We start from the raw sequence: 23,643 nt of genomic DNA on the forward strand, positions 1-23,643 counted from the left end.
CTGTAAGAATCCCAAAGGGTAAGGGTCCATGCAATGAGCTGTGATCTGAGATCAAGGTCCTGACATACAAAGACTATTAACAGGCACTCTAAACAGTGACTTGAATTCAGCAATATTTAGGGCCAAATTTCACTCTCTAGGGATATGATTTGATTCTATCCTGAGAGTAAAAAATAAAAGGCAGGCATGGGGGAGTAGGACGTATTAAATAGACTATTCTTAAGAGTCAATTGAATAGGGCTAAATTTATGTCTCTGATAATTATTAGCTATTTGGCCCTAAGAAAAATCACTTAACCTTTCTGAAACTGTTTCCTTAACTATCAAAAAGAAATGCTAATTCTTGCACTTATAGATGATCGCATGAAAAGAATACTTGGTCATAACTAAAGCATTGTTCTGGAAATGTGACATTTTTTTTCTTTCTAAAATGTTTTTATTATTATATTTTTCTTTTGTACCACATAGTTTCCAATATATCCTTTCTTTCCCCCTATCTCATGAACCATCTTCAAAAAAAGATATGAAGTGAAAGGAAAAGGTGAAAAAGCATTTCAGTAAAATTAATGCATTAACTGTGTCTAAACCTGCATGTGTTATTCTACAACAATGACTTTCCACTGCAGCAATTAAAGACGTGTGTGTGTGTGTGTGTGTGTGTGTGTGTGTGTGTGTTTCAGTGTAGGTCTTTGTGTGTATGTATGTATGTTTTACTGCATCAATTTATTTACCATATAGCTATCTGCTTACAGGGGAGAAAGTGAGTTGAACTAAGTGTCTCTGTTTATTGATTTGTCCCACTGGTCTATTCACCAATTTTTTAATTAGTCATTCATTCCTTCCAATTAATCAATCAACAGGCATATATTTAATGTGTTAGAAACCACATTAGGACTATAAAGAATAAAAAAAAAAAAAACAGAAAAAAAGAGGTCCTATCCTTAGAAAGTTTATATTGCACTAAATCTAATCTCTACTAGATTATAAAATCTCCATGATTATAGGTCTAGGAAATTCTTCATTTTTATATCATAAGAAATAATATAGAGTTTACAAATCTGGAACAAATAAATTTAAATAATTAATGTATCTTCTCTGAGAAAATCTCCTTGGAGATGCAAAGAAGACAAAAAAGCTTAGGTCACATAAATTTGGGCATGAGATATCAACTCAAATCACTTTAATCCTTGATATTACATGATGTAAGAACATTTGAGAAGTCCAATACAAAATGTTATCTGAGATCTGATAAAGGAAATTATTAACAGTGGGGAGACTAATTCACTGCAATCCAACAAAGATTGGAGAATGCATCTATAATGTGAAAGACATTGCACTAGGTATAGAAGATGCAAAGACAAAATGAAATGTAGGTGGGTTGCTCTCAAGGAGCTTAAATCTTATTGTAATGACTTTATAGAAAGCCAATAGTCAACAAAGGCTAGAGAATATTTATGAAGTCAAATACATTGACCCCAAAACAATAGTTCTATATGATTATACATGTAAAGGGCTAGAACTGAGCAGATACACTTAATGGAGATAACCTAGCCCTTAAGGCTAATTACCAATTGGACAATTCTCTATTAACATATGCTTGGAGGATGTCCCTATTCAACTCTGTGCTGGCTGGATCTGTGGGTGTGGACAAAGAAGGAGAAGAGAGAGATGGAGGGTGGAGTAGGACAGGCAGGATTGTTGGAGAGAGAGAAAGGAGGTATGGAGATTCCTATATCTAATCCCCTGATGGGGACCCCAAAAGACCAAGAATAAAGACTTTTGTTTATCCTGACTTTGGCTGATTCTAAGATATCCAGGGTATTAATTAACATGGTCACTACACATATAATTTGTAAAGAAATTAATCAATAAATCTATATTTATTAAGCACTAGTTATATACTATGTTCAATGCTGCTGGTACAAAGATAAAAGCAAACCAAAGAAACAAATAAATGACAATAGCAACAACAGCAACAATATAAGAACAATCCCAAGAAATTTTGCAGATATTATTTCTTTAGTTTTCAAAAACCAAATAAGGTAATACAGATATTACCTGTGAAATCTGCATTTCACAGATGAAGAAACAAAGAATTAGGATCTTGTACATAGTAGCAGTTTAATAAATATTTGCTAAATTCAATTGTCCTTTGCCTTGTTTAATGTACCCTGTGGCAATGCAAAGATACATGTGCAGTGGTAACACACTAACCTGTTATAAGTTATTATTAAGTATATCAATTCTCAATACATCACCGAGAGAGCAGAAAGAAAGCTCCTAAGTAATTGTGAAGGTAACAGTAGAGAGTGGATAATGAAAAGAATAAGACAAGAGAAGCTACCTTGGGAAACATCATGTCATAGAAATGAATATACAGGTCACTGAGCTAATCTCAATTATATGCAATTAAGTGACTTATTGAACTGACTCATGAGCACATGTGATCAAGATAAAGAATAAACATGGATAGTGAAGTGTGTACATGATAAAATTGGAAGACAACATGCTGGTTTGCTCTTTCATGATGCCAAACTTGTCTCAAAAATGAATATCCATCTTTGTTTTATTAAATTACATCCCACAAATCATTAAATTATTGTTATATTATTATGGAAATTAGATATTATTATAGAAATAATATAGAATATTATAGAATATTAAAATCACCAAGTACTTTGAGAAGTATCACATAGAAGATGATGAAAGGATGCATACTGGATGTGTGATCAGGCTACAACATATAATGAAAAAGGAAATCCAAAGAAGAATGCATCACCTAGGGACTATAAATAAGCAAGATATGAGATAAGTTTGTCATCTGGCAGCACAACTGTTGGTATAACTGTTGACAAGCCCATATGTTCCAATAACATTAATTTCTGATGAAATTGGGGGAGATCCCCACCTTTCTTAGTGGATCCTTTCTGTTATATTTGGCAGAGGGGAACATAGACATAAGGCTCATCCAATATGAAGGCATGGATGGCTTTAATCTGAACTTTTGATATCTACTTATGGACAATGTACTCAAAATTTAAGAAGAAGAATCAGTTTAGTTGGATGATGTTTTTCAAGGCTTTCAAAAATCCTAAATCTTCCTGCAAAAAATTCCATGTCTGTTGAGGCAAGCTTATCTCAGTGATGCATGGCATACTCAATTCTTCCAAAAACAACTCATTATTTACTCAGAAATTCTTCCTCCAAAATTCCTCATTTCTACTGCTAGCACAAGTCTCTGTTTAGTCACTCAAATTTGGATCATTTGGGAGTTATCTTTACTATTGCCTTTTCTTCAGCTTTGATCCAGTCACTTGCCAAGCCATGCCAAGTTCACCTTCACAATATCTTCTCCATCTATTTGTTTCTTTCTCTATTAACACTTCTCTCTTTTCTGTCTATTATTACTTTCCCCCAGATTCAAAACTTGCTTTATTTGTTTACCCTTTTTGATCTATCTACCACAGAGATGTCTCACTCATGGCCCACTGCTTGTAAAATTTCCAAGTGGACTAAAAAAGATATAAGTGCAACTAGCAAATATTTAATAAAATAAAATAAAATATGACACACTGTTAATTTGTGGTTTTGTAAGTCAGTACCATGTCATCACGGCCCTGTTTCTATTTGAATTTGAAATCATTGATCTACCATGTTGTCAAATTAATACCCATTCAACTATGGCATATAGAGCTGTCATCTTTCAATTGGTCATCTATGTATCTTTCTAACATATATTAATCTATCATATTTCTGTCTATATTCATGAATATGTGTATGTATGCATATATTCTGCCTCTGCCCCATTTTTAAGTCTTTTGCTCTTCAAATGCAAAATGCTTTGCATGGTAAATTTGACTATTACTGGACTCAGTTTCCATATCTGTAAAATAAAGAGATTAGGCTAAATAAACATTATGTTTTTCACGAAATTGTCTGTCACAACATAAATATTGGACAAATAATCTTCCAACTCCATACTTAGGATTCTATGATCTAAAAATGTATTCTTTGAGTTAAATGCAAGCCCCTTAAGAGTAAGGTTTTTTTAAATCTTTGTATTCTTTATATTTGTATTATTGTGTGTATTTGTGATGCAGAAATACATTTTTAAAACCATAACATAGGTCATAATCTTCAAACATATAACCTAAATCAGGGAAAATCTTCAGATTTAAGCCTTCTATTGTCATGCCCAACCCAGGATTCTGAAGAAACAAATCATTTAGTTACATCACTCAAAAACTTGCTTTACTTCATATTTGTTGATTGATTTGCAACCAAAGACAATCACTTTTTTGGGGCCTCAGTTTCCCTTCTCCTTTCAAAAGAAAGTATGATATTAGATGTTCTCTAAAGTTCCTAGCACCCTAAATCCTAAAATCAAGTAGACACACAGATGACTAAGTCACAGACAAATCAGTACATTGCCTCTAGTGCTTCTGGAGGACTAAATTTACATATCGAGATTCTGTCAACTGTTGCTAATCTGATGTGTAACAATACATGAACATACCTCTAAGGTCATTTGAGCAGGAAAGATGATAGGTTTATTTTCAAAAGCTTTTCCCTTAGTCAAGGAATTCATTTCAGATTCCCATGATATTTTTTTTTTCCTTGCTTGAGTTCTTGTCCCAATTCCATCATCTCTTTGGCAGCAATTATCCAGTCCAGCTTATTGTTTACCTACCACAACATGGTCTCTGATTAGTGTCATTGACTTCAGCAGGAAGATGTGTGCTTTCCATTACCCTGCTCTACTGTTTCCAAGTACACTGAGGTTGTAAAATGTCTAACCCTCGGGGTTTCCTTTTTTTTCTTTCTGTCTTTCATGCACTTGTACCAACAGAAGAAGCAATTTCTCTCTACCTGTCTACCTAACTGCCATGGATTTCTTTTCCTGTAATGTTGAAATCCCATTATAAAGAAACCCACAGGACATTCAAGCTGTTTTGTTGTAATGGGATTTTGTTATAATGAATGCACTGCTGGAAATTACATCCCCACTGTGCAGATGTAAGAAATGAAATAAAACCGAACCCAGATTGGGTAACAAATTAGCAGAAGAAAAGAAGTACTTTGAAGATGACAGAGAAAAGAAGAAAATATCACCCTGTCAGCACCTCTATACATCCTTTGCTGATCTGCCATCACTCACATAGTTCTGTCAATATTCAATGCCTCCCCTGCCATCTTCAGCCACTGAAATTCTATCCATTATTTCAAACCTGACAAAGACTACATCCTCTGGGAAAACTCTCTGAATTCCTCCCATCAGAAACAATCTGTCATCTCTTCCATGAATTCTTCTAATAGTTTATCTCTCTCATGCATTTTCCATGCTATTTAGAATTATTACCAAAGATCTATTGCTAAATGGAACCCAGGTCTTCTGGTTCCACAAAGAAACATTGATTTCTGTTTATCATGGCATAATTTTATTAAGATAGTATGAGGATTAAGGCCCACGTCATCAGAGAGTTCATTTTATCAAACTGAGTCTGGGACCTAATAAGCAGGAATAATGACTTAAAATAGAAAGCTACTAGATAGTATGTCTACTTTTATCTCCATGGGGTTTCACTCTGAGTGGACTCATCTTTGATTTTTTTTTCCCTACTCTTTCCCATCATCTGCTTCAAGATTCCAAATGGTCCCTCACCTCAATATTGGGTGAAGAGTTCTCTCTGCATGTCGTTAAAACCCACTAGCTCCCTCATCATTCTTAAATATATCCACATCCAAATAAGTTTATAAATAATTTATTAAGCACCTACTAATAATAAATAATAATAAATGTTTGTTGAATGAACAATAATCAGGTATGACCAGGTTGTAAATGGCCTATGAGTAAAGACAGAATCTCTTAATTTTTAAAATTATTAATAGACCTAAATAATGAATTCTGATCAAGACCATAGTGTGTAGAATACTAAACTTAGAATGAAGACGACCTAAATTCAAATCTTACCTCTAACAGCTAGTAGCTGTGTGACCCTAGGCAAGTCACTTAACGCTTATGAGTCTGTTTCATTGTTGATGTTCACTCATTCAGTTGTGTCCAACTCTTAATGAACCTATGGACTGTTGACCATAAATAGTGGCCAATATTATCCATAGAGGTTTTTTTGTTTGTTTTGATTGGTTTTTGACAAGGATACTAGAGTGGTCTGCCATTTCCTTCTCCAGTGGATTAAGGTAAACAGGATTAAGTAACTTGTTCAGAGTCACACATCTGGTAAGTATCTGAAACTGGATTTAAACTCAGGTCTTTCTAACTCCAATCCTAGAATTCTATCCACTGTACCACTAGATGCTGCAATGAGTCTAAGTTTACACATTTGTTAAATGAGGACATTGGACCACTGGTCCCTAGAGTTCAATTTAACTGTAAATCTATGATCCTATGGCTATGATCCTATCTAAGGCAATATGGCCATTTAATGTTGTAACATTAACAAAAAAAGTGTTATTTTTATATTCTTGGAAATATGATCCCATCATTGAAACTAAGGTCAACTGAATCTAATGAATTTGATGATCCTCTTATAATTTGCTATTTCCACTGATATCTTACCACTGAAGAAATTAGAGAGAAAATCATTTTACCACAACCAATCTCATAAGGAAAGGTTTCTTATGACTGAGTCATTTCCAAATGCCTATGTGACATCTCCTCATTGATTCAAATAATAATGAGAAATTAAACTCAATGAATGTTTTATCTGATTTCTGTACTGCATCACAGAAGGGTTAATATTTTCTCAGATTCATACAGATATTATGCTAGAAAGCAGAATGAAATAATGAAAATGAGATACTGCCACATCAAGTCACAGGCTCTGGGTTCAAATACCATTTCATCTCCTTTCTCTATACCTTTCCACTGACTATCTATGTCTGTAATGTTCTCCCTCTACTCCCTAGCTCTTAGCTCCTCTGACTTTCTTCAGGTCTCCACTCAACACATCTACCATCCCACATTTGTACAAAACTTTCCTGGCTACCTCAATTGTTGGTGACATCCTCTGAGGTCATCTCCTACCTATTCTGTAAATATCTTATAGATATTTAAATATTTTCTTGTTTCTCTCTTCCTCTTAAATGAGAGCACCCTGAAATCTGAAACTTTTTACTTTCTTTCACATTTACAGTGCCTGAAATTTAGCAAAATGCCTAAACATACTGTAAGTGCTTAATAAATGCATGTTCATTGAAAGCCACCTTTCTTTAACTCCCTAAGGCTCATTTCCTCCTTGGCAAAATGAGGGGTTTGGACTAGATAAGCTCTAAGTTCCCTTCTAGTCTTGTGATCTCACTAAATAAATGTATGCATCAAGATTGGAATGCACATCTTTCTGGCCTCAGCTCCATCATATTACTTTCATTTGTCACATAGTTGGCATAGTGTAGAGAGTGCTGGGACTGGAGTCAAAAGACCTGAGTTCAAATCTAGCCTCAGACATTTGCTATTTGTGTGATCTGGGAGGCTAGTTGGGTCCATAGTGCAGAGAGTACCAGGAAGACTCATCTTCCTAAGTTCAAAAATGGTTTCAGATACTTACTAGCTGTGCAATACTAGACAAGTCACTTAAACTGTGTGTCATCAACTTTAAAATAGGGATAGTAACAGCACCTACATCTCAGGGTTGTTGTGTGGTTCAATGAGTTATTTGTAAAGCACATAGCACAGTTTCTGACACATAGTAGGTATTATAAAAATGCTTATTCTCTTCACTTCCTTTTCCCTTCGTTTCCTCCAAGTGCATCATTTATTTTTTTTTTCCTTTGTGTTTCATTCCTTTGTCATAATTCTAAACTTTCATTTAGAACAGGGAAGGAATTTTCAAGTTTTTTTAAGCCATGACTGAAATTGAGGATGCTCAAGAAATTAATTTAAAAAGCAATATATTTGTAGTAACATTAACCCCTAATGAAGCAAAGGGAGTTATCAATGAATATGATGCAAGCAGAGCTTCCGACACCTGACTGCCTATCTTCCTCATGTCTCAGGTCAGGTTGAAATGAATCTATTTATTGTCTCTCCTCTTCTCAACTCACAGAGTTCTTTGTTTCAAAAGTTTTCTGCCCTAATCACAATCTATTTTGCTATGTGGATTGGTTGTATATGAACTTTGTTGCCTCAACTATACCTAAAGGCAGGAATTGAGCTATATTGATAGGGTATTTGGTGTAGTAGCTGCAACAAAAGCAGCAGTGGAAGTAATTGTAGTAATGTAGTAGTAGCAACAGTAGCAGTGGAAATAGTAATATTAGTTGTTGCAGTAACAAAAAGTAGCAATAGCAAGAGCAGCAGCAAGAGCAGTATAAGTAGTAGTAGTAGCAGTAGAGTAAACAGTAGTAAAAACAGTAGTAAGAGAAGTAGTAATAGCAAGAGCAGCAGCATCAATAGTAGAAATAGTATAGTGGTAGTAGTAGTATTAGTAGTAATTACAGTAACAGTAACAGAAATAGTTTTAGTGACAGTAGCAGCGGTAGTAGTAGAAATAGTAGTAGTAATAGTAATAGCAACAGCAGTAGCAGGGGAAGAAGTAGTACTAGCAGCAGCAATAGTAGTAGTAGCAGCAATAGTGGCAGTAGTAGTAGTAGCCATAACAGCAGCAATAGTAGTGAAAGTAGCAATAGTAATAGTAATAGCAGCAGCAGCAGCAGAAGTAGTAGTTGTACAGAACCAGAAGATCGCTGTACACTTCAATGCTGTATGTTGATCAATGATGGACAGAAACAACTACACCCAGAGAAGGAACACTGGGAAATGAATGTAAACTGTTAGCACTACTGTCTATCTACCAAGGTTACTTATACCTTCAGAATCTTATACTTAACGTGCAACAAGAAAATTGGATTTACACACATATATTGTATCTAGGTTATACTGTAACACATGTAAAATGTATGGGATTGCCTGTCATCTAGGGGAAGGAGTAGAGGGAGGGAGGGGAAAATTTGAAAAAATGAATACAAGGGATAATGTTATAAAAAATTACTCATACATATATACTGTCAAAAATTTTTTATAATTATAAAATTAAAAAAAGAAGTAGTAGTTGTAGCAGAAGTAGCAAACAGCAAGAGCAGCAGCCATAGCTAGAGCAGTAGAAGAATTAATAATAGTAGTAGCAGGAACATTTTCATATTTTTTTAAGTTTGGAAAGTGACTTACAAACATGATCTCATTTGGTCCACACAACAATCTTAGAAGGTAAGTGTTATTCTTCCACCCATTTTACAGATAAGGATATGGAAATAGAGATTAAGGGATTTTTTTTTCCAGGTCACTCAGCTAGGAAGTATTTGAATTAAATCCAGCAAACATTTCTTAAGTATTCACTTGACACTTGGCAATGTGGTGAAGCAGAGATATAAATAATCACTCTTAGAATCACAAAAACATTTGGTTCATATCTCACTTCTGATCTATGCTGATTTAAATAACTTGGACAAAAAGATTTAATCTATCAGTTCCCATAGGAAAATTTCTAAGCATATTATTTACAAATCAGTTTCTGATCTTGGTCAGTAGATGAAGCCTCATCTGGACCTCCCTAAACCTATGAAATCACAAATAGTGACCTTTCACTCTATTCCTACCAAAATGGACAGGACACTGGTCCCCTCAAATACTTATCCTCTTTCAGAATCTGTTGAGATAGCTCCTCCAACAGAGGCTTTCCTTATTTCTACTGGAGTCATTGGGCTGTATCTACCCAACTAAATCCTTTTCATATTTTTTCTTCTAGTAAAAAGTAAATTCCTATAGTGCAAGAACTGATTTTCCTATTTGTTTTTGGTCTTATTTTTGCTTGCTTTCATTTTTTTTTTGTTTCTGTTATTTAATCTTTGAATTTCGATCACTTAGTACAGTGTCTATCACTTGTTCAATGACATCTTATGTTCTAACAATTAACATCTGTTGCTCATTGTCCTTTGCTCTAGGGCCAAGAACAATAATTAGAACCCCTCTTCCATATGAGAGCCCTTCAAAAACATGAAGACAATTAACATATCTATACTAACTCTTCTCTGAGGAAAAAAATCCCTATTTCTTCAACTAATTCTCATGTGAATATAAATATAAGAGGGAGGAAAATAAAACAAATTATAACATCTATATGTCTCAGACACTGTGCTAAATGCTTTAGATATATGTTAATTGATCCTTACAAGAACTCTGAGAGATGAAGACTGTTATTATCTTCATTTTAGAATGGGAGAAACTGAAGCAAACATTATTTTCTCGGAGTCACACAGCTAATAAATGTTTTCATTTTTCTTTGTGTATTTTTGCAAGGCAATTGAGATTAAGCGACTTTCCTAGGTTCACACTGCTAGCATGTGTTGAGTGTCAGGATTCAAACACAAGGACTCGTGACTCCAGGACTGAAGATCCATTGTGTCATCTAGCTGCCCCTACATAAATTTCTGATATTGAATTTGAGCTCACATTTTCCTAACTTCAGGTCTAATTTTCCATATACTGGCATTTGGCTGCAACATCTACCAAAGTGAGAGAGTATATGTAGGTAAGCATCTAGAGATGAACTTCCCCTAAGAACTGCTCTGGTTGTATCCCATAAATTTTGGTATATTGTCTCATTATTTTCATTCCTTGGATGAAATTGCTGATTGTGTCTTTGATTTGTCATTTTCATCCATTTATTCATTAGAATCCAATTATTTAGTTTCCAATTAATTTTTGATGTATTTTTCCTGGCCCTTTATTACAAGTAATTTTTGTTAAACCATGATCTGAAAAAGATGCATTTACTATTTCTGCCTTTCTGTTTTTGATTTTGAAGATTTTATGTCTTAATGGAATATGATCAATTCTTGTGTAGGTTCTATGAACCACCAAGAAAAAAAGTATATTCCTTTCTGTCTCCATTCAATTTTCTCCAAAGGTATATCACACCTAACTTTTCTAAAATTCTATTTACTTCATTAACTTCTTTCTTATTTTGTGGTTTTATTTATCTAGTTCTGAGAGAGCAAGGTTGAGATTCCCCACTAGTATAGTTTTGCTGTCCAATTCTTCTTGCAGCTTGTTTAACTTCTCCTCTAGGAATGTGAATATTATACCATTTGGTGTATTTATATTTAGTGTTGATATTATTTCATTATCTATGGTACCCTTTAGCAATATGTAGTTTTCTTCCTTATCTCTTTTAATTAGATTTACTTTTACTTAAACTTGTTTTGAGATCAGGATCACTATTTCTGCTTTTCTTTGTACTTCAGCAGAAGCATAATAGATTCTGCTTCAGCTTTTTGATTTTACTCTGTATCACTCTGCTTTAAATATGTTTCATATAAACAATATATTGTAGAATTCTGGCTTTTGACACCCTTCCTTCTAATGGCTTCTTTGAGGGCTGTGTCTTAAAGCATCTCAGCTTCATCCCATGCTACGCAACTCATAGTTAGTCTGGCTCATGGCTAGTCTGGCCTTCTCTTGCTATTGACTTTTAGGTGAGCAGACATGACCTTTTTAGATGCTTTTTTCCCCTCCGGTTTGATCCGGCACACACTCACAGAACAGTATGCTATTTTTGATGACCTGCCCCACTCCCTCTTTTCCTTAGTTCTTTGGCCCAGCCCTGACAGTTCAGAGCCTGCTTTTGCCAGCACCAGGATATCAGAGCTATTAGTAGTAAGAGCTTTTCATTGTTGCTGCTTTCAGGGTGCAGTTCTGGGAAGGAATTTCTTCTTGAAGGTCTGAGACTAAACAGGCTTCAAAAAGGCAAAAAAAAAAAAAAAAAAAAAAAAAAAAAAACCTTTCACCGCCTGGAGTCAGGAGCCAGGAAAAGAGAAGGGGAAAGGATGAACAAGTTTTGATATGTTCTTGAGCCTGCTAATGCTGCCTCACTGCTGGTAGCCTGTAAACTGAGAAAAGGATGCAGAGTGAACTCAGATTCAGGGAGCTTCTATTCCTGGCATGGGTCAAATTTTTAACCTCCTTGTAAATTCTTGGTGTTTTAGACCCTACAAATAGCAGAAGTTACTTTATCTTTGGTGCATAATTTCTGTTTGTGATGTGTTTCAAAGGTAATGAGGACCAAAGAAAATATCTACTCTGCTAATTTAGTGTTGGCTCCCATAATCTGGAAATCTCACTGTAACTTATTTAAGAAGGCATAAATAGATTCTCGACCTTTGATTTCAATTGTATAGAAAACCCCCAGGTGAGGAAAGTCCTTCTACCAATACAAGTCATAATCTTTTCTGCAACTCATAAAATTGTCTAGAGTATGAAGAGATTAAATGATCGCCATTATGTAGCAGAAGCAGCACCAAAATATAGTTGTTTGTGGCTTTGAGATCAATTCTCTACATAGCATATCATCCTTCCTTTGTCATTTAATATAGGCTATATGGAATAAATGGTTTAAAGGTCACAAACCATCTCTCTTGTAGTTTGTTGAAATTGTTGTAGTATTCTAATTTTTTTTAATCCTGTGGGATTTTAAAATGTCACAAAAATTGTATTGGCCTAGAGGAAACATGTATCTCCCTAGCTATAGTTTATTGAACAAATTCAAGTCAAATATGGATAAAACAGCATATATAGAAAACTGGGGAATAATTTAATTTTAAATAATGTCATGTAGCAGAGATTCTCAAAGTCTCTGCAAGATCTGCTCCTTGACTACATATAAAAGAAAAGGGAGCAGGAAAGATTGGACAAAGATCGAGTTGCCTATATACAGTGAAACTCAAGCCACCTAAATTGAGTCCACTTTTTCTTCTTGGCCTGAAGAAAGCAATTAGATATTCTGGGACTTGGAGTCAGAGATGAGTTCAAAGCCACTTAGTAGATATATAACTTATGAGGTTCTTCATCCCTAACCCTCTATCACAAATAAATGAATATAAAGTTCTTTGCAAACTTCAAGTCATATAAGAGGCATACATATTATTATTCAGAAAATGTTGGGAACACAATATGTAACTTTGCTTTACTCTGGTAGACCTTCTCTTCTTGTGAGAGGATGATGGTAATTCAAGGAGATTGAGAGGCAGTTGCTGTTCTCTAACCTCCCCACTGAGAAGCTGTTGCATTGTCTGATGCAGAATAAAACTTGGTGGGAGATGAAGAAGGGCACATGTCTCTGACAAAGAGTCTGCTTCCTATTTATTATGACCATCAGAGTCTCCTTTTTTTTAAGCAGAATCAAATAACCAAGCATTAAGTTATGATAACAAAAGCTAAAATTTATTAGGAATTACTACTTCTAGCTATTATTAACACAACAAAAATAAGAATGTACCATAGCTGTCATGTTTGGGTTAGCTTTCTGGAGGTCCTTGGGATCAGCCCAAGTCTTTGGTCTTAGTGGAGAAGTGATGAAGGCAGGAGAGTCACCATGAGGTTGGTCAAAGATGGAATGTCCCATTTCCAGTCCTTCTCAGCCTTATATACCTTAGTACAATTACATCATTACAGCATACTGATTATGTGTGAACTAGAGAACTATTATATTACCATATTAAGCATTAAGTATATATGTGAACTAGAGAAGCATTACATTACTATTAAGTATATATGTGAACTAGAGAACCATCATCTCATCAATTCTACTGAGTTAACACCTTTTTTCAAGTATACTTCTTCAGAGTTCCAGCCCTCTACAAGAAAATACCATTGCTTATATTATAATTATTAATCATTATTTTTATACAAGTGGACAAATCCTCTATGGAAAAACCTTTGTTTCTAATATATATCCTTTGGGTGTTGTATGCCTTTCTGAATGGCTTCACCAGGGAAAATTTTAAAAATATATAAAGATTAAAAAAAAATAAAAATGAATATATCTCTTATCTTTTCTGATTTAGTGACAGGAAGAACAGTAGAAACAAGTAAAAAGATTGGAGAGAGGAGATGACACCCAAAATCTGAGAAGTACCAAAGCAAATGTGAAAGATGACTTCCATGTTTCAATATTTGATTGTGGAAATTCAGTTTTTTTATCCAGTCTTTAGACAAATTCTTTTTTGTTGTTTTGTGGATCCCCTTGGAAAACCAGAAGTAAACAAAAAATAATTTTCCCACTTCCATTTTTCAATATGCTTACTTACCCAGAATTAAATTATTATATTACTTTGAGATATATTCTCTGCACAACATGAAATCAGAAACATTCTAATCTAACAAGCAATTATTAAATACCATTACATTTAGAGGCCTTGAATGAAATTCTGGGGATACAGAACAGATCTATTTATAACCTTTAATGAAGACAGTGGTGAAAATTCTGATTGCCTTTGATTTCCAAAGGCAGAACTGTGAACAATAACTAGAAAACATAAGGAAACAAAATTTGTTGCTTTTTCCAACAATTAGAGTTTCTTAAAAATGGAATAAGCTCCCTCATTGTCTTGTAAATTCTGTGTTTATAAATATATTTATTGAGAATATTGGAAAGGAGATACATGTTTTATATAAGGTTTATTGAAGGTGAGTTTAAAAGTCTTAATATTTTCAAAACCAGCAGTAATCCATGGATTACATCTGAAAAGCTTTTCTTTAGGCCAGTCCCCTACCTGTGAGCACAACTGCAAATCCATATGCTTGACAGATGTATACCCTACCTAAGAGAGGTTTATTTCCTTACCAATTAGAGATTCTAATTAGACAATATGTTCTTTTCTATATATTAGAATTGTGCTAGATTGTCTCTTCCTTGAAGGGAAAGGCTTTTCAAGTTTATTTTTATATCACCTCAGTGCCTAGCGCAATGGCCTTCACATAAGTTGCAATGGATAAACATTTGAAGAAAGAAGAATAGAAAGAAGGAAGGAAGGAAGAAAAGAAGGAGGGAAGGAAGGAAGAGAGAGAGGGAGGGAGGGAAAAATGAAAGAGGAAGGGAAGGAGAGAGAAGGAGGGAGGGAGAAAAGAAAAGAAGACAAAGAGTAGAGAGGGGAGAAATAAGCGAAGAAAGAGAGAGGAAGGGAAAAAGGATTGTGAATTTGACAATTTATCAAATAATACATAAAAACATGTATTTTAGGAGACATAAAGATTATATTATGATTATAAATAAAATAGAAATTTTGTGGAGGACGTATAAGAGGTTAAGTCTGTTGACTGGTATCTTTCTACTAAATCAGCTGACTTTCCTAAAACCTATATGTTACCCCTAATTATCCTAGATGATTTTCAACCTGATTTACATTCTCTTGCAATTTGAAAGGAATGCAATATATTTTCCAAGGCATGACAACCATCTGTCCAGGATGACTGATGAGCAATGCAAAGTCAACACACTGTTGCACTTATTCCTTGACTGGCCCAGAGCCCTGCTTCTTGTAATGCCTATTGACAGTCATGAAAGTTACAGATGAAGAATAGTGGAGGCCTGTGAGTTGATGGGACATCTGTCGATTATCTCTCATGTATCACAGGGAATGCATCACCTATAAAATTATTTTAAAGTGCTCAGCTTCATTGTGGCAGTTATATGTCTAATGTAAAACAGTCTACCATCTGGAAATATTTAACTACTTTTTGTTTAAAACCTAAGTTCACAAACTTGCATTTCACTTAAGTAAAGCACTATCTTCCCCTACTGAATCCAAATCAGAAAGATTTGTGAGAGATTGCTAAGGACAGCAAGACCTCTATTAAATAGAAGTCATCATTGGCCAGACGCTTCCAGACGCTTCTTTTTTTTTTTTTTTTTTTTTTTTTCTTTGAAAGAACTGAGAAAGAAGACATGAAATTAAAATGGCCCAGAACTAAAGGATGATAAGAATTGCCCTGGCCAAATTTGTACGTAAATTTTATTTTATTTTATTTTATTTTTTATTGAAATGTGCCAAACAAATGGACATCTGATTTCTACTTCCAGATGTCTGGGGATAAGGGGCTCATCAACTGCTTTATAATTCTGGGTATTTCCATTAGAAATCCCTTTCAATTTCAATTTCCTCATTTGTGATATGCACATAACACTCCACTTACACAGGTTGTTTTGAAGTTTAAATGAAATAATATGTCAAAAATTTCAGTGTACTCCTCCCCCTTTGTTTTGATTGAGGCAAAGTTTGGTCCTATAATTTCAATAGTAAACAAACCTTCAATGGAGGAAAACTCCCTTTCTCAACATAAACTAATACTTGCTTTGTTCCTTAGAGTTGTAGAGGAAAATGTTGATACACTGAAAATTCTGACTGGTCAAGTGCCATATAGTAAGTATATGGTATATTTTTTTTCATTTTGATCTGATTTTTCTCATGCACTATGATAATTGTGGAAATATGTATAGAAGAATTTACGTTTAACATATTGGTTTACTTGCCATCTAGGGGAAGAAGTAGATGATAGGAAAGGAAAAAAAAATTTGGAACACAAGATTTTGCAGAGGTAAATGTTGAAAACTATGTATGCATGTGTTTTAAAAATAAACAGCTTTAATCAAAAAGAAAAAAGAAAAAAAGAAAGTATATGATAGTATTATCACTTGAATCCAGGTCTTCTTGTAACCAAGACATTCTCATCTTCTTTCTCTCCTCTTATCAAATCCATGACTCCAATTAAGGACCCCTTGGCTTTGATAGAAAAGCTTGAATCTTTCTCTGAGCAGAATAAATATTTCAAGTTACTTCCCAGTCATTTCCAATCCATTTCACTGGTCCTGTCCACCCTACTGCCCAGTTTCTTTATTTGTAATCTTTTCTTATTAGAATTCATGTTCCTTGAGATCAAGGAACATCTTGTTTGCTTAAATTTATATTCCCAATACTCATCATCATCGTTGGTATAGAGTAAGCATTTAATAATCATTTTATTATTCACTCTTTCCTGACTTTCAGTAATTTGTTTCTGGTAACTATTGTCTCTCTTTCCCCTTCTAGCACTGAAACAAATTTTGACTCTATTTTCCATTCGTTATTCTTATTCCTGCCCCTTGGAATTAAATGGGAAAAAAAAGATAAATAATTCGGTGACATTGTAGCCCTTGAATATTTGAAAACATCTATATCTTCATTGTAAGCCTTATATTATTCAAGTTAAATGACTCCAGTTCTTCCAAAAGACATGTTTTCCTGGCATCTTATTAACATCTTGATGGCCTTGTACTCTAGCTAAATGATATCTCTCCTACAACATGGCACTTGGCAATGAACATCAAAATCTCACATGTATTTTGTTAATGGTACAGCATATCTGGCCTATAAATTTCCATGTTTTGTTCACTTTGCTTCCATTAATTTAAGATCACTGAAGTCATATTCTAATACCTCATCACAGTGTGAAGGTGAACTTGGCTTCACAGAGGCTATGTTAACAGAAAACAAAATTTAAAAGTTCCTAGTAAGTTGGGACTTATCAGCCAATACTGTGATAGAATGTATGTCTAGTGTCAGATTAATCATTATAATTAGCAGTGGTATACAGGGATTTTAAGATTTATGAAACACTTTATTTATATTATCTGATTTTATCCTCAAAATCATCCTACAAAGTCAGAACTGTTACTATTCTCATTTTACAGAGGAAGACTTTAAGTAAACTTCCCTGAGTCTCAATGAAGTATGATTTATCTCAATTTTTAAAATTAGTATATAATTAAATAAGCTAAATTATTATAAGGTAATAAATAAATGACAAATGTATGGATTGATGATGAATGTCACCTCACAAATTATATAAGCCAAAACTGGAAGGGATAATAATAATTCATAGAAGATAAACAACACTTTGAGGTTTTCAATGGTTTTTACATATATTATTTCATTTAAACCTCAAAACAACTTGTGTATTGGGTGCTAGTGTTGTCTACATATTACAAATGAAGAAATTTGGACTGAAAAAGATTTTTAATGGAAGTATCCAGAAGCATTATTTCTTTTTTTTTTTTTTTAAATCTGGCCTCATACATTTAATTACTATGTGATGCTAGGCAAGTAATTTAATTATTGCCTAAGTTTCCTCATCTGTAAAATGGGGATAATAATAGCACTTACCCCATATGGTTATTGTAAAGTACTTTGCAAACTTTAAAGCACTATATAAATGTTAGATTTGTTATTTGTGAAACCATACCCCATACTCTATCCACTATACACCACTATCAAGATGAGTTGTTAACTTCAAGCTTGCCTATCAACAGAGTGGCCTACAGGTTTGAATATTTCTGTGACAGCAACTCTGAAAGACCATCTGATAAGATGTAGAGGGATGGTAATCCATGTCAGTTAAGAGATTTTCTAAATAAATAAATGACAAATGTGTGAATTATTGATGAATATCATCTTAGGGCTTTTTCAACTTTGCCTTGTTATACAGTTATGTCTTATACTTTAAAATAGTGGGATTGATGCTTCCCAAGGTTACCAGGTTTACATTTATTTGTTTATTTTTCTTGGAATATCAATCAGATGATACATACTGATCAGAGTTAGGTCTAGTATTACAACATCACAATTGCTTCCCTTGAATTAGAAAAAATAATTAAAATGTTTTTTGCACAAACAAAATCAACACAGCCAAGATTAAAAGGAAAGCACAAAGCTGGGGGAAATTTTTTTAAAGTCAGTGTTTATGATAAAAGCCTCGTTTCTAAATAACTATATCACATTTGTGAGAATACAAATCATTTGCTAATTGATAATGACCAAAGGATACAAACAGACAATTTTCAGGTGAAAAAAATCAAAGCGACCATTAGTCATGTGGAAAATACTCTAAATCACTATTGATTAATTAAATGCAAATTAAAACAACTCTGAGGTACCACTACACTGCTATAAGAATGGCTAAGATGACAGAAAAAGACAATGATAAATGTTGGAGAGGACATAGGAAAATTGAAACAATGCATTGTTGATAGAATTGTGAAATGATTCAATCATTCTGAAGAGCAATTTGAAATTATGCTCAAAAGGAAGTAAAATTGAGCATACCCTTTAATGCAGTACTGGTAACTGGCTTATATTCCAAAGAAATCATAATGGAGAGAAAAGGACCCACATGTGCAAAAATGGTTGTAGCAGTTCTTTTTGGAGTAGCAAAGAATTGGAAAATGAGTAGATGCCCATCAATTGGGAGATGAATGAATAAGTTATGGTATTTGAAAGTAATGAACAAGCTGATTTTATAAAGGCCTGGAAAGATTTACAGGAACTGATGGTGAGCAAAACAAGCAGAAGTGCATTGTACAGAATGACAGCAAGACTGTAGTATGATCATCTTTGACAGACTTGGGTTTTTTTGGAAATTCAGTCATCCAAGGCAATCCCAATAAACTTTGGATGGAAAACACCATCTACATTCAGAGAAAAAATTATGAAGACCGGAAGTAAATCAACTCATTCTATGTCTACTTTTTTTTTCCTTCTGTTTTATTTTTCTCATGATTTTTCCCTTTTGTTCTGATTTTTCTCTTCCAATGTGATTCATAAGAAAATTGTTAAAAAAAAAAAAAGAAAAATTAATTAATTTGCATTAATAACCCAAAAATTAATTTAAAAAGTAAAATAAATTAAGAAAATCATTGAAAGAATTGAGTGTGCTTAGTTTGGATGATAGAGCATTTAGAGGTGATATTCCAGTAACTTTCCTCAATGATGTTTTAGATCTTTTTTACCAGTTAGTTAATTCTGGGTATTAAGGGGATTCATGGTTTCTTTACTATTCTTTTTTTTAACTCTTTTGCTAAGCTGTTAATTCTATTTTCAAACTGTTTGTGCATTGTTTTTTTTTTCTTTTTTCCTCTGTTGTTATTTTTTTTGTCTCTTTAGCTATTTTAAGAATTCATGTTAGGCTTGGGTCCAATCTGCATTTTTTGGAAAATTTTTCAAGTTATTGCTTCCTTTCTTTATATCTTGAGCTTCCTGGGTCACCATAAAAGATTTTATGATCAGTTTCTTTTGCTGTTGTTGTTTGCTAATTTTTTCAGCCTCTCTTGATTTTGGATTTTATGTTAGAATTGAATCCTAGTCACCTCTGAGATGAGGGGGAAGAGGATTTCTGGCTTGAGATCCTATCTCTTTATGCCTTAGAGGCCTATAAGTTTTAAATGTTTTTAAGGATATATGATCTTGGGAGAAGCCTAGTCATTTCCCTCCTGAACTGTTCTCTAAGCCTTATACAAGTAGGACCTCTGCTCCCTCAGGACAGTGCCCATTCCTTTCTGTATTGGAATTATGACTCAGAACTGGAAAATGAGTGACAGAGCTGCTAAATGGCCTGTGCTTCCACATTCAGTAGTAGAACAATTATGCCATGGGATCACTTTCTATTCAGTTATTCAGTTCCCTTATCATCCCTGATCATTAGGCTGTTCCTTATGCACTTCTGTCTCTGCCAACTGATGGCACCAAAAGTCATACATTTGCCAGGCCATGTGATTTTTGTCAGCCCCCTACCCAATGTCAGAGAACACCTTTTTGTCTTTTCTTAAGCTGTCCTGGACAAATGGCTCATTATAATTTTGAATTAGCTGTACTGATCATAATTAGGTTTGTCACACTTTAAGTTGTTTTGAAGAGAGTGTTGAGAGAACTTGATAATCATCATTATCACTATCATCATGAGCATCATCATCACAGTTATTTTTTAAAGCCCTTTAAGGTTTGTAAAACAATTTATGTATGTTGTCTCATGATCATCACAATAAACCTATGAGGTAAGTGCTATTATTATTGCCATCCTAAAGAATAAGAAATTGGGGCTGAAAAGTTTTAGTGCTCTGGTCAGAGCCCTATAATGCTAAAAGTGTCTCAAATTGGACTTAGCTCTTCCTAATATTAAGATCCAGCATTTATCTATTGAGACATAGGATGTTTTAACTTGAAATTTATTGGTTTTCCTGCAATAGAGTTGTTTAAGTAAAAACTGAGTGACTGATAGTCATGTATGTTTTAGGTAAAAATATGCTGCTTACTAACTATATGATCTTAGGAAATTCACCCGGTCTTTGTCCTTACTTTAAAAAATGGAAGAGCTCAAATAGATAATTTCTGTTGTCCCTTCTAATTCTATGACCCCATATAGTCTTCCATTTGCATAGTAATAGCTGATATTTTTAAAAAGCATTATTACAACTGGCATTTATATAATACTTCAACATTAGCAAAAAAAATAATGCAATAAATGAGATGCTACATGTCAAATCTTCTGCCGAGTTAAAGCATTATCTAATTATGAGCTCTCAAATGTAAGACAGGAACCGCTTTTATTATCTTCATTTTATAACCAAGGAAACTATGGCTAAGTGGTTAAGTAATTTGCCAAGATCCCCCAAGTGGCTAAAAGAGAATTTTAATCTAATTTTTTTTGATATCTGCTTTTCTTCTGATATGTTGTGCTGTTGTCATTTATACTTTGTTTTTGAAGAAAACCTTGACATCAGGGAAGTGATCCCATGTCATATAAATGAAGTGGATTTAAGTGAGGAAGGGCTGTGCAAAGTTACATGCTTCACTTTCTTTTCCATGGACTCAGTCCAATGGCAAGATATAGATCAAGATGAATGGAGGTGGCATCAGATGAAATGGGAAGCCTTAACTAGTAACAGTGTAGAAATCCAGTGGCAAGGCCCCTGTTTTCCTACAAAAGCAGCTTGGGACAGTGTTCTTCTGTCCCTAAAAGTGGAACTCAACTTTTAAAAAATGAGCAAATAAGCAAAAAGAGCCCTGATGTTAGAAAGCTGCTATGGTAGCAGGAAAGATCAGACCACAAACACAGAATACAGCAATGACAAAATTCCCACATGTGAAGCTTTGAAGTAGAATATGAATTTGTCTCAAGCTCAAATACTTCTCATGGAAGAGCTCAAAAAGGATTTTTAAAATCAAATAAGGAGGTAGAAGAAAAACTGGGGAAAGAAATAAAAACTATGCAGAAGAATTATGAAAAAAAATTAATTAAAAGCCTGGAAAAGTAAGCACAAAATTGACTGAAGAAAACAAGTCCTTAAAAAATAAATTTGGCAAAATGTAAAAAAAAAAAATTCCACAGAAGGTGGGGAGGAATGCCTTAAAAACAAAATTGGTTAAATGGGGGGGAAAGGAAATAAATCCACTGAAGAAAATAATTCCTTTAAAAGTAGATCTGGTTAAATGGAAAAGGGGGCTAAAAATTGAAGAAAATAAATCATTACAAATTAGTATTGGAGAAATGATTAAGAGAGCTTTCTGCATATAGAGGACTAAAGGGACTGAATGTGGATCACAATAGCATTTTCACTTTTTTGTTGTTGTTTGCTTGCTTTTACCAAATATCTTCTTGTCTAAAAATAGAGGGGATGGATCAAGCAAGATATAGGAAGGGAGGAAGGGAGAGAGAGAGAGAGAGAGAGAGAGAGAGAGAGAGAGAGAGAGAGAGAGAGAGAGAGAGAGAGAGAGAGAGAGAGAGAGAGAGAAAGAAGAAAGAAAGAAAGAAAGAAAGAAAGAAAGAAAGAAAGAAAGAAAGAAAGAAAGAAAGAAAGAAAGAAAGAAAGAAAGAAAGAAAGAAAGAAAGAAAGAAAGAAAGAAAGAAAGAAAGAAAGAAAGAAAGAAAGAAAGAAAGAAAGAAAGTGTTAGAATTCTTACAAGGTGCTAAGTCACTGGAATTGATAGAGACAATGATTATTTACTTAGTACTTACTAGAGTTCTGCAAGATTCACACCTTTAAGAGAGCATATATAAGCTAGGAGCCTCAACCAGGATGCACTTCGGGGAGATTCAGAGCCAGGATTCAATCAAGGAGATTCACAAGTCAGGCAGAATGAAGGAAGACAGAGAAATGGTGGCAGACTGTCCTGTGGAGAACACAGAAACCAAGCTCTGGAAGGCCTCCAGAAAACTAGCCGAGCCCCAAGTGAAGGAGATAAGATTTTAGAAGAGACAGTAAAGGATTTGGACTTTAACTCCTGGCTGCATTTGAGGTGATTATTATACTGAACTAAAACAAAGGCTGTCTCCAGAAGCCCCACAAGAAACCTGCTCCTAGAGAACATTACAATTTAAAGAAAGACATTACAGAAGGGGAAGGAAGGAAGGAAGGAAGGAAGGAAGGAAGGAAGGAAGGAAGGAAGGAAGGAAGGAAGGAAGGAAGGAAGAGGAAGGAAGGAAGGAAGGAAGGAAGGAAGGAAGGAAGGAAGGAAGGAGGGAAGGAGGGAAGGAGGGAAGGAGGGAAGGAGGGAAGGAGGGAAGGAGGGAAGGAGGGAAGGAAGGGAAGGAAGGGAAGGAAGGAAAGAAAGAAAGAAAGAAAGAAAGAAAGAAAGAAAGAAAGAAAGAAAGAAAGAAAGAAAGAAAGAAAGAAAGAAAGAAAGAAAGAAAGAAAGAAAGAAAGAAAGAAAGAAAGAAAGAAAGAAAGAAAGAAAGAAAGAAAAAGAAAGAAAGAAAAAGAAAGAAAGAAAGAAAGAAAGGAAGGAAGAAAGGAAGGAAGAAAGGGAGGGAGGAAGGAAGGGAGGGAGGGAGGAAGGAAGGAAGGAAGGAAAGAAGGGAAGGAGGAGGGAGGGAGGAAGGAAAACAGAAAGAAAGAGAGAAAGAAAGAAAGAAAAATAAAAGAAAAAAGAAAGAGAAAGAAAAGGAAAGAACTGTTATCTTTCTTTTCTTGGATGGAGCACAATTCATTAAAGTTACTACTTTAAGTTAAAAATGGTCAGAGACCACCAGATGGCACACGATTGC

The sequence above is a fragment of the Sminthopsis crassicaudata genome, chromosome 2 (assembly GCF_048593235.1).
Source record: "Sminthopsis crassicaudata isolate SCR6 chromosome 2, ASM4859323v1, whole genome shotgun sequence".
Lineage (NCBI taxonomy): Eukaryota > Metazoa > Chordata > Mammalia > Dasyuromorphia > Dasyuridae > Sminthopsis > Sminthopsis crassicaudata.